At 47.6% G+C, this 11,867-nt stretch overlaps 1 long non-coding RNA gene across 1 annotated transcript; it reads left to right on the forward strand.

Moving 5' to 3' along the window:
* Positions 1-1,244: 1,244 nt before the first annotated feature.
* Positions 1,245-11,294, forward strand: LOC116078279. The gene is made up of 3 exons (XR_004113472.1): positions 1,245-1,330; positions 4,120-4,219; positions 10,982-11,294. It is a non-coding gene; the product is annotated as an uncharacterized LOC116078279 (long non-coding RNA).
* The last annotated feature ends 573 nt before the right edge of the window (positions 11,295-11,867 follow it).

The following is an 11,867-nucleotide window of genomic DNA, read 5'->3' on the forward strand; positions in this document are numbered from 1 at the left end:
CATGTAGGTAGCAAGCCCATCCCCATCTCACAGGTAACAGCTGAAATCTCCTGGCATCCCGAAGACCACACCAACTAAGGACCAGTGCCTTAAAGTTGGCTTGGGAGGTCTTTCCTTCTACTAGGCATTGGATTTTGTGAGGGTGTTTAATTATTTTCTGAGCCTGTAAGTACCCAGCACACAGTAGAGAAAACTATCTGCGGACTAGATCGACAGAATGGCCTTATGAAATCTGAAAAGCTCCACTAGGTGCACTCCTAATTACAGCCACTAGAGGACAGACAAGACCTGTCAAAATCACCATGCAGGCTCCAGGCCTAGGAGGACTCAGTCAGTTCTGCCTGGCTCTAGGATTCCTCACTGTTCCTTTGTCCATTCTCACAATATCCAGGGCAATACTGTTAAACGATGACGAGTCAGGTCTTGCCATCTCTCTATTCCACAGGTCACCCAGGGCCTCCATCTTTTCTCTACAAAAGCCACAGATCTTGTAAGAGCACAGGGCTCTATGAGCTACCTCTACCACTGCTCTCTCATCTCTTCTCCCCAGCCCCATCTACTCTGTCCCCTTCAACTCTGATCAGGCCCAATACTTATTCCATGGCTGAGCATCTCACCCACCAGAATGCCTTTCCCTCTTTTCTCAATACCCTGTACCCCCTTTACTTCTCCCCAATTCTCACTCTCACCTCCTGAATCTCAAAGTCCCAACGCACAAGAACCCATCCAGCAAGACCCTTCCTGACCTGTCTGTCTTCCCCTTCCATCCTACTTGTCTTCATTTTTCCCCCATAGAAGTTATATCAAGATGAATGGTTGGGTGGGGAGAAAGGATGGAAAGATTGAAGGATGGATGGATAGATGGAACAACAAACAATGGATACATGGATGGATAATACATGGACATATATGTTGTTAGATGTATATAGACATATGGGTGAATAGATAGATGGATGATGGCTGCATGGATGGGTGAGCAGGTAGATGCATATAAATGGGTGAATCAACGCAAAGGTGGGTGGGTGGAAGGGTAGATATATTTCTCTTCCTCATTCATTGCTTTTCTTCATTCTCCAGTGGTGGCCTCTAGGGAATAAGTAAGGGTTTAGCCTCCTTTGATTCTGCAGCCCTACAGCATGGTGCACGATGTTTGTTAGATGGTTGTAGGAAGATGAAACAAGTTCTGAGCTGAGTCAGTTAAGAAGAACTGCATGATGGGACCAACAGGTTTTCTCATGCGAGCATCCTCCTCCAAGAAATGGCCTCTGCCATTCAAACCAGAAGACAGAATCACAAAATCCTGACTGAAAAAAAATGGGGTTAGAAAAAGGTATTTGCTGGCCCTGTTATTTGTGAGAGGGCCAACTCTGTGCCCCAAAGTGAGGCTTGAATCCCAGCTTTGAGCTTCGAGTCCAGTGAGATGACAGACGATGCTGTCAAAGCCTCTGTAACTTTGTTTCAGAGCTGGAAACAGAATAGCTATAATGCCAAATCCTTGAGCCACCTGCCCCTCAAGTTCAGGTGCTCACTCATGCAGGTCCCTTGACAGAGATCTTCTATGCAAGGTGCCTCCTACTGACTCAGCTAACGCCCAGCCTTTGCTCAGAAGCTTGCCTGAAATTGTGCTCTGGGAAGGCGTCCCGGGATCTCTGTCAGGGTGTACTGCAGCCCTTTCAATGGTTGTTCCCCAGGATCTACACCTTGAGGATGGAGCTGTGTCTGGCTTTATCTCCCAACATTTCCAGTCCACTAGGGAGAATGGACTCTCACTAGAGAGAGTCCCTGTCTGTCTGCAGCCTCTGAGCTTCCCACGCGCTCCAGTCTACATTCTCTGTGTCCATCCCCAGCCACCCTACAACCAAAGCTGAAGCCCCTCTCCCAAGGCTTTAATAGAGACTACCCAAGACATGGAGGGAAATGGACCCTGGTGTCTGGGGACCAAAACAGAGCATATAACAAGGGAGGTCGAAGCTATGGCCAGCAACAATGGGGGAAGGTGGGGCATACAGAGTGACCAGCCAAAAAGATTCTATCCTCAGAGCAGCAGCAGAGCCTGGAGACATCAAACCTGCCAGCTAAAACGCCCCATGAATATTTAACAGCCATCAATATTTAATTAGTGCAGACAGATTAACTCTGAAATCACACACTGGGGCTAGGCTCCTCACTCCTAGAAGGGGAAGTGGGGGGAGGGGGTGGAGTAAGTCCTGTGAGATGGCTATGTTGTCCACCATAAGGTCCCAATACCACCTTCCCTCTCACCTCCACTAACCACCCCCCCCCACCCCCCCGCAGAAAGTGAGCAGCAATTGGAACAGCCAGAGAGTAGGAGAAGCCAGGAGGTCTGTGTCTCAGGGGGTGGCAGGGACAGTAGAGTGAGGGTTGTGCCAGGCAGAGGACCCAAACTGAGGCTCCTTCCACTCTGCATACCCACCAGTTTGGCTGGGGCCACTCTGGACCTGGCCTGACTTCAGGAGCAGGTGTGGGTGTGTAATTACCTTTGCGCCTTGGCGGGCCTGGATTAAGCTGTTTATTGCATCGGCAGTAACACGGGGAGTCTTTTATTCCTTCAGTGTCTTTGAGTTTTATCACATCTTAGGCCACTTTTCCATTTAATGGAGTGTCCCAGTTCATCAAGTGCCACGACCAATGCCTTTTAAACAAACAAACAAACAAACAAACAACGTTGGTTAGGGGCTTTCAAACTGTCAAGGCTAGACCTGGGCTTTGCCTCTGTACACACAGCCCTCACTTTGTGCTCCCAGGTCCATCCAGGCTGTACTTCCTTCCTGTCTTGGCTGCTGCTACCTCCTCCAAGGCCTGACTCAGGGGACTTTTCCTCCGGGACACCTTCAGCAACTTCCTTGTTTACAATCATGTTTGCTTCCCTGTCTTCCCCAGGCAAAGCTTCCCAAAGACAGAAATCCAAACTTCTGTACATATCCTGCCTGACACGGAAAGGGATGCTCTTTTGTTTCCAATTTAATTAACTTGAAGTGAAAAGAGGTTTTACACAGGATCTGGGGAGCTCGGAGCTGTGAGGGCACACTATGTGCATGACTATGTATTATTAGTTGGCTACTGCTATGTAACGAACAACCACAAATCCCCAAGTGGTATGTATCAATGAGTATTTGGTATCTAGGGTATTCAACCAAGCTGACTTTGAACTGATCTAAATTCAGCTGCACACGTATCCACTGAGCCACAGTCGCTAAGGAGCCCTGTTTCCCCAACTAAAGCAGGGGTTCTCAACTTGTGGCTCGAAGCCCCTTGAAGAGGCTCAAATAGCTCTCTCATAAGGTCTCCTAAGGGTGGCTTAAGACCACCAGAAAACAGACTGTTTACATTAGGATTCGTAACAGAAGCAAAATTACAGCTCTGAAGTAGCAACAAAGTAACTTGATGGTTAGGGGTCACCATGATGTGAGGACCTGTATTAGAGTCGCAGCACTAGGAAGCTTGAGACGCACTGCTTTAGAGGATGTGGCTGGTGGGATACCCTTCTCTGAAGCTCCTGTTCTCTGCCCCAGACAGTGGGCATCACACAGCAGAGAAAAGGAACAAGAGGGATGCCTGGCCACCTAAACCCAAGTCATGCCCTGTTTGTGTGGCATTGCTAATATAGTGTCCACCAGAGCAAGTCTTGAGAAGCCCAGTGAGGAAGCTTGGAAGCCTTATACAGCAGAGTCATGGAAGGGAGCAGGTGGGGTGCTCAGAGTCGGGACCAGGGTTTGGACAGATCAGGGTTTTAACTGACCACAGGTGGGTTCTCATCACACTGGGCACAGGCCCCCAGAGTGATGAGGCCCCAGGTGGGATGGGATCAGAGCTGTTCAGTTCTACACACTTTATCCCACTTCACCCTCACCCAGTAACAGGAACACCTGCATTAACTGCCCAGCAGCAAGGACAGGAAATGGCGTGAGCCCTTGACTAACAGCCCAGAAGGCAAGCTGAGGGTCAGAGCTAAGGCTGAGGATCATCGTAAGGTCAGACTTTGGACACCTGGGTGGGGACAGACCAACGTCTCTTCCTGCTGGTGGCTCTTTCCTGTCCCCACCCTCCTGAGAATGGGTGTCATTGCTGGTCAACCTCTACCCACTTTTTTCTCCTCAGTGTGGAAACTCTGAAACGTTCCTTCCAAACCCCGAGTCAGTACCATTAAAAACACCAACACTTTGGGACAGAGGCCTGACTAGAAGGAGGTGGCTGGCAGGTAGGAGTCTCTCTCTCTCTGTGAAGCCTGGAACCAGATACTGAGAGTTAGCCAATATTGCTGGTTAATACAAAAGGGCCTCCGATGAAATGCATGGATTCCAGTCCTGTCCCCCCCCCCCACACACACACACACATTGGCAAGCTGAGTAACTAAGGTGGACACATGAACTCTCTGATCCTCAAAGTTCCTGCATGTAAAATGGGCTCTCATAACCCTGTAGAATGCTGTGAAGGGTTCCCCAAAAGCTAGAAGAACATACATGCAAGGCACCCAGCATGGTGCAAGGCCCAACACAGGACCTCAACATAGGCAACATATTGGCTATTTTCGTTTAGCATGTCTTTGAGGTTCAACTGTGGACTCGGTCTGTCTCTCTCTGTCTCTGTCTCTCTCTGTCTGTCTCTCTCAGTGTGTGTGTGTGTGTGTGTGTGTGTGTGTGTGTGTGTGTGTGTATGTGTGTGTATGCGTGTCTTATGAATCTCCAAGGCCTTGCTACCTCCAAGCCTGCCCCCAAAATGCATATAGTTAAAATACCTGCCAAGGATTTAATAACTTCATCAGTTAATTCTCTCCAGATCCAAGGTCTATATCCGGCCAGGATGGTTTGAAGCCCACAGACATGATCCAATTGTTCTAAGAATTCACCCCTACCCTTCATCAGCTCCATAGACAAGGCTCCTGTCCATTTCCAATTACCCATCCCTTGGATTTTTTTTTCTTCTTTTCCTTGTTAAAGACCAATTTTACAAAGCACTTCAGCGGCTCAGCCGTTTTTATCATCATCATTAATTTTATTTCCCTTCTCATTTATTAATGGGCCAGGCAGCTTTCAAGTATCTCTCTCCCCCTGATGTATTTGTAAAATGCCCTTCTCATTCCCTCCGGCGGTCCTGGGGCTCTCCACAGCCTGCATTTCTTCCCTTGGCTGCCCTTCTGCTTTCCCGAAGCCTTTGCTGACTTCAGATCTTTCTTGCTGGACACCCGCCTATCTTCTGCCACCCGCAGTATCACCATTTCTATGCTCAGTGCAGATCTGACCCTATGAAGTCGCCCTTTCTGAGGCTCACGGGGCTCCATTCATAGCCAGGGGTGTCAGTTCACCCTGGAAGCCAGAAGGAAGAAAACAGAGGCCCATAGATTCTCTCTACACACCACCACCCCTTTCCAGGAACTCTAAGAAAACTCCATGAGGAGCCTCCATTCAGGAACTTCTTAAATAGCGTGGTTGAGATGTGATCAACACAACAAATTCACCCATCATAAGTGTTTAAGCATTATATTCAACAATTTCAATAAATACACAATGTATGACCCACGCCAACAACCTATGCTTAGAATATTTGAATGCTTTGATCATTATAAAAGGGCCTTTGATGAGAGTGAATCCTACTTTCCAACTTCATCCCAGGGACACCAAATGTGCTATGCTTCACAAGATTCATGCAAGTGGAGTCACAATATATTGGCTCCTTTCAGTTAACATGTCTTTGAGGTTCAACTGTGTGTGTGCACGTGTTATCTGTTGTGGTTACTGAGTTATTACATCCTATTATATAAATATACAGAGATAGAAAGGTCTCTGGGTCTCGATGACCAATTTAGCCAAATCGGTGTGCTCCAAGCCAATGAGAGACCCTGCCTCAAAGGAAGTGGATGGATTCTCAGGATGACACCTGTGATGGCTAATCTTGGTTGTCAACTTGGCTAAGTCTGGAACCAGCTAAACCCAAGTAGCCGGGCGTACCTGTGAGGGATTTTTCCAGTGGCAGCCCACACAAAAGGATTTGGAAGAGGGAAGTACTGCTTTTTCCTTGCTTGCTCGCATTCTTATTGGCAAGATCATCCACCCTGAGAGGTCCTTTCATCTGTATCTGATCTAACGTCTTTGGATCCCAATGTAGACTGGAGACTGACAGCTCTTTAGGGATCCTCCAGGACTCCAGAGTCTGACTGCAACTGCCGAGACATCCATCTTCAGTGAGTTGACCACTACCACATTCTCAGGCTTTCTGATGTGAGACCTCCATTGCAGACTACTTGGACCATAGCCTGTGAACCAGTCTGTATAAGTGCCTTTTTGTTTTTCATTCAACCAGTTCTGTTCCTTTAGAACCCTGATTAATTCAATACCCACAACTTTCCACTTGCTTCCATACATATGTATACACATTTGCACTTCTCTTTTTATATCACACACACACACACACACACACACACACATATTTGTGGGCATTGACAACTGACAGCCAAGGAGAAGAAGCAATAAAGTGTAGAGGGGCATTCGTGATGGTGAGGGTTTAAAGCGCAGTGCTCGACCTTCCTAATGCTGCAGCTCTTTGATACAGCTCCTCATACTGTGGTAAACCTCCAACCATAAAATTACTTTTGTTGCCACTTCATAGCCGTAAGTTTGCTACTGTTGTGAATTGTAACATAAATATCTGTGTTTTCCAATAGTCTTAGAGAAACCCTGTGAAAGGGACATTCAGTACCCAAAAGGGTCATTTTACAGGAGGACACAACAGATGTGACAAAAGCCCTGAGAGGTGACATGGAGATCCACCTAAGGACTGGCAAGAAAGCCAGGTCAGAAAATAAGACAGAAAGGAGAGAAGTCAGAAGGGGCAAGAAGTCAGTGCTTGCTAGTCCTTATAGGCCAACGTGTGTGTGTGTGTGTGTGTGTGTGTGTGTGTGTGTGTGTGTGTGTGTGTGTGTTTGTTTGTGTAACAGAAGGGGTAAATCATCGGAGGCCTTGGGACACATTAATGACACAATGTAGCCTTCACATTAACAGGGTCACTATGTCATGGATAGGTCTGGCAGGAGATCCACAAGGAAGCTCATCAGTGACTCACAATATAAGATGTGCCATGACATCAAACCAGAGTATGTAGCAGGAAAAGAGTATGTACTTGGTATCTGGAGCTGTTCCCATCCTGACAAAGTAGCCTGATGATGGGCTGTGGTCTGGGAAAGACAGACATCATGGATAGCACTGGGGGGGGGGGGTTAGCCTGAACATCTGGAAGAACAGACTTGCCATTTCCCAAGATCAGGACCCTGTAGGCCATGCAAGTGAGCAAGGACAAAGCCAACAGCCCGAAGAGATGCTAAGAGAAAGGCTGCACATACAGCTCCAGACCTCAGGTGAAATTAAACTATCAGGGCGACACAGACGGGATCTGAATCCAGGACACCTGATAAAAAAAAGTGGTTTTGTGACTACCTGTGACCATCCTCAATGGCCTCAGTGCTGGTGCAGCCCCCTCTCCTCTAGCTCCTTCCTGGAGATGTAAAGCCAGTCTAACTTAGTCACCCAACTTGCCCAGGACAGTGGTTCTCAACCTGTGGGTTTCAACTTCTTCAGGGGGTTGGACAACGCTTTCACTAAAGTCACCTATGACCATCAGAAAACACAGGCATTTACATTACAGTTCATAATAGTTGCAAAATCACAGCTATGAAATCCAAAATCAATTTTGGTTGGGGGTCACCATAGAGTAAGTGCCTCTGTGTTAAAGGACTGCAGCATTAAGAAGGTTGAGAGACACTGGCCTAGAAGAAGAGGTGAGGTCTTCCTCCTCCTCCTCAGAATGCCTTGTCAGTTCTCCAACTCCATGTGCAACCACAAAGAGGAGTTTCTGGGTATGTGTCCATGAGCATGGCTAGGCACTGCACTGTGTCCTCTACCCTAGTCTCTTCCCAATGTGTTTGTCCTAAGTAACATGCTAAGGACTGGGCCCTGATAACTAATACACACACACACACACACACCACACACACACACACACACACACACACACACACACACACGCATACTCAGTCTTTTACCGATGGTATTTTGTTACTGCAGGGGAAAATGCTACACCTGGGTCTCTGCTCACCCTCACCTTCCCCTGAGACCATGAGAGTCAAGAATTCCACCTACACCCTTCCTTTTCTCCCTTCCGATATCCCCCACACAGGAAGGGTGGCTGTAATCTGATAGGTGGAGGAGAAGGTTTCAGAAGAGAAGCTAAAGTTCATTCCACTGCAACATTCTCTAGACAAGAAGGATATAGGCTCCTTGCTTTACCTGATGGAACCTGGGGCAAAGCAAGTGCAGTCTTAGTTGCTTTTTGGGGCTGCTATGATAAAATACCATGACAAAACCAATGGAAGGAAGGAAGGGTTCCCTTCAGCTCACAGTTGGAGGCTATAGTCTACTATGACAGGAAGTCACAGTGGCTGGAGTTTGAGGCAGCTGGCCACATTGCATCTGCAGTCAAGAAAAGAGGAGTAATAAACGCTTGTCCACAGCTCATACTCTCCTTTTATACAGTCCCAGATCCTAGGCCAGGGGAATGGTGCCACCCACAGTGGGCTTGCCTTCCTACCTTCAATAGCCTAATCAACATGATCCCCCATAAGCACGCCTACAGACATGCCTCCCAGGTGACTATAGATCCTATTAAGTCCAGAATTTAGATTAGCCGTCACAACAAGAATAGGCTATTTTGTTCCATCATCTATTCTGCAGCTGCAGGAGCACAGCCAAACATTTGTTAGGACACAGGACACTGCTCTCTATTCTCAGGCTGTGGCCTTGGATTCACTCACCAGACAAGTCAGTTACCAAGCTCCTTGCTCTTGATCACTATCATTGTGAATTCCCAACACTCTTTTCTCCCACTGCATTCTCTATAGTATAGCTTAAGGGCCTAGCACCCTTACTTCAGGAATGTGGAGCCATCATGAAAAGGATCAGTGTCCTTATATGAAGAAGCCAGAGAGGACTGGGAGAGAAGTCCTAGTTTGTAAAGTGTTTGCTGTGTGCATGTGTGAATCCAGGTCAGATACCCAGACGCCTCATGAAAAGCCAGGCACAATGAGAGATGGAAGCAGAGGGTACCTGGGGCTCACTGACCAGCCAGCCCAGCCTAATGGAGAACCCCAGATCCCCTTAGAGTCCTGTCTGAAAACACAATAGAGAGAACTAGGGATATGGCTCAGGTAGCAAAGTATTTCCTTTGAAACCATATAGACTTGAGTTCAAATTCACAGCACTCATGGAAAAATCCAGATATGTGCTGGAGAAGTAGAGGCTGGCAGATTTCTAGTTCTCACTGGCTGACCAACCTAGCTAAATTAATGAGCTCTGGGTTCAATGAGATAGTCTATCTTAAAAATAATGTAGCTAGAAATTGAAGAAGACAATATCAAACCTTGGCCTCCACACGCACACGAACACACATGAATACACATATACTCCCACACACATGTGCACACACAAACACACAAACATCATGCACCCATGCATGAACAAGGTAAGTTCCATCTTGAGGAATAACACCCTCAAGTTGATCTCTTACCTACACACACACACAAACACACACACTCACACAGCCCCTGCATACACAGGTACAAGCATCTACAAACATACTAAAAGAAGAAGCCATTGGACTAGCTAGCACTTTCTACCATGCAAATTCAGGCAAAAACAACCGTCTAAAAGCAAGGAGAGGTGTGACCTACCAGCACCCTGCTTTCAGACTTCCAACCTTCAGACATTTTGGTTTCAGCAACTGAGAAAGGGTTAAGATTATTTGCCATAGTATCCTGAACAGGCCAAGATATATCCTTTTCTTTCACTGCCTTGTCCTAGGCCAGGGGATCATATACAGAGTCTTTTCATAAGATCTTTATAGGTTCGAGCATGTTTCATTCCTAGTACCACAGATGCAGAAAGGCAGAAAGACATGGCCATGTGGAAAAGATGGCTCCTTCCCCCCAAATTACCAGGTATGTGGAATATAATGTCTGTTACCGTGCAGACATAAAGAAAGGTTATTAAATTTAAGCACAAGGTTGAGGTATTTGAATTTCAAAGGCTGTCTGTGCTAGCCAGAAAAAAAAAATATATTGTCCTGAGATTGAGCAGGAATTGAGCAAATGCCGAGTGACAACATACAATTCCACCTTCCTCTGACTTGAGGATTTTGCGGTTCAGCAAGAAAAAAAATTGGAGGATTCACAAAGTCGCCGTCTTTACAGGCTGCCAAGAACTCAGCTGGTTTACAGTCAGCCTCTTTTTAGAGGGGAGAGAATACTTTCACACCTAGAGAGGAGAGAAGCTACAGACCCAGGGAAGGGAGAAAAAGGACAATCGTATTGAACATGAATAAATTCAGCTTATGGAAAACTTCGCTCATGTTTCTCTCATTTCTCCACAAGCTGATGAAAACGTTGGCATGCAGTGCTGGAGCGCCGAATGAAACGCATCTTAATTCCAACAGAATGCATGCGGTGCTGAGTAGCCCCCGCCTACCACCTCCAACTCCTGTGCTGGGCTGCCTTCTAGAATCTGTTGGAAACTGGGAAGAGTCTTCTGAGATGGAGGACTAGAGCTCTGGCCCACCCTGGGGTTCTCTTTGCTCTCAGAAGCACCTGCTTCCTTCTGTCCTTTCTGAGGGGTCATGGCCTTCCTGGCCTTCCCAAGTGCCCAGGCAACCCTCTGCCCTGTGATTTTTCCTCCATGTAGTTCTGACAGGATCCTCCATCCTCACAACCCAAGTCACCGGTTGCTAGGTTTCCAAGAACAGCTACTTCTTGGTAAACATTGCATTTTAGATCAAGGTTATGACTGTTTCTGTCAGCCACCTCTTGCTCACGCACACTGACGGGTGAAGCTGTGGGCCTCTTTGCCATGGTCCCTGTCTGCCTCCACTTTACACTGTGTTGTGAGTGGCTATTAATAATTGTGCTTGTTGTCCCTTTCAGGAGACACCTTGAACTAACAGCTCAAGGAAGGACACTCTAATCTGCAAGTCCAGATGTCAGAGAAGATCGAGACTTCTGAGTCAGGAGGGCTGCTGTGCTCTGTGAGTACCGCTGTGGCCGAGAAGCCTGTGAGCTGGGAAGAGGAACAGGAGGTCTTAGAAGAGACCAGGCAGCTGTGACTTCCTGCCCCAGACCCGCCTCCCACTCACGTTGGGCAAGTCACCTAACTGCAGCAACCCCTGGGGCTACCTCGAAAACATAGCTACACCAGCCTCAAGGGCCATGTGAGGATTAAACAACATACATAGAACCCCAAACATGGACTGGTCCAAGCAGGGTTTCTTACCTCTCTGCTCATGTTTTAATTGCAGCAGAGGCTGTCCAGGCAGTCTACTGAGACAGGAAAGGCTTGTAAAAGGCACATGGACAGGCTGCAGACCATCATTTAAAAGATTTGATGTAATCACACACGCATTCCTGATCTAGATGGCTCCTGGAGCTTTCTGCCACACCAAGGACTCGTACCAATGCAATGGGGCTCCAGCATGAAAGACCCGGACTTGGGTCAGATGGACAGAGGCATGGACTATAGTGCACACAATCCCTAACCTCCTTTATGCTTAGTGACCTGTAAGCAGAGACTGGGGCCGGGACAGGGGTGGGGCGGGGCGGGGAGGCAGCCACACCACACTGCATGCCCAGAGGTAGAAATTCAGTGATTTGCCTACAGTCACCTCTTCCATGGGTACCCAAAAGAGTACACACTCACATCCAAGTTGGACCTTCTCCTCTCCACTACCCCATGTTGCCACCACTTAAGAAAGGAGAAGCCAATGGGAGGTGGTGGCGCACTCCTTTAATCCCAGCACTTGGGAGGCTGAGGCAG

This window comes from Mastomys coucha, unplaced genomic scaffold, assembly GCF_008632895.1.
Source record: "Mastomys coucha isolate ucsf_1 unplaced genomic scaffold, UCSF_Mcou_1 pScaffold5, whole genome shotgun sequence".
In the NCBI taxonomy this organism is placed as follows: domain Eukaryota; kingdom Metazoa; phylum Chordata; class Mammalia; order Rodentia; family Muridae; genus Mastomys; species Mastomys coucha.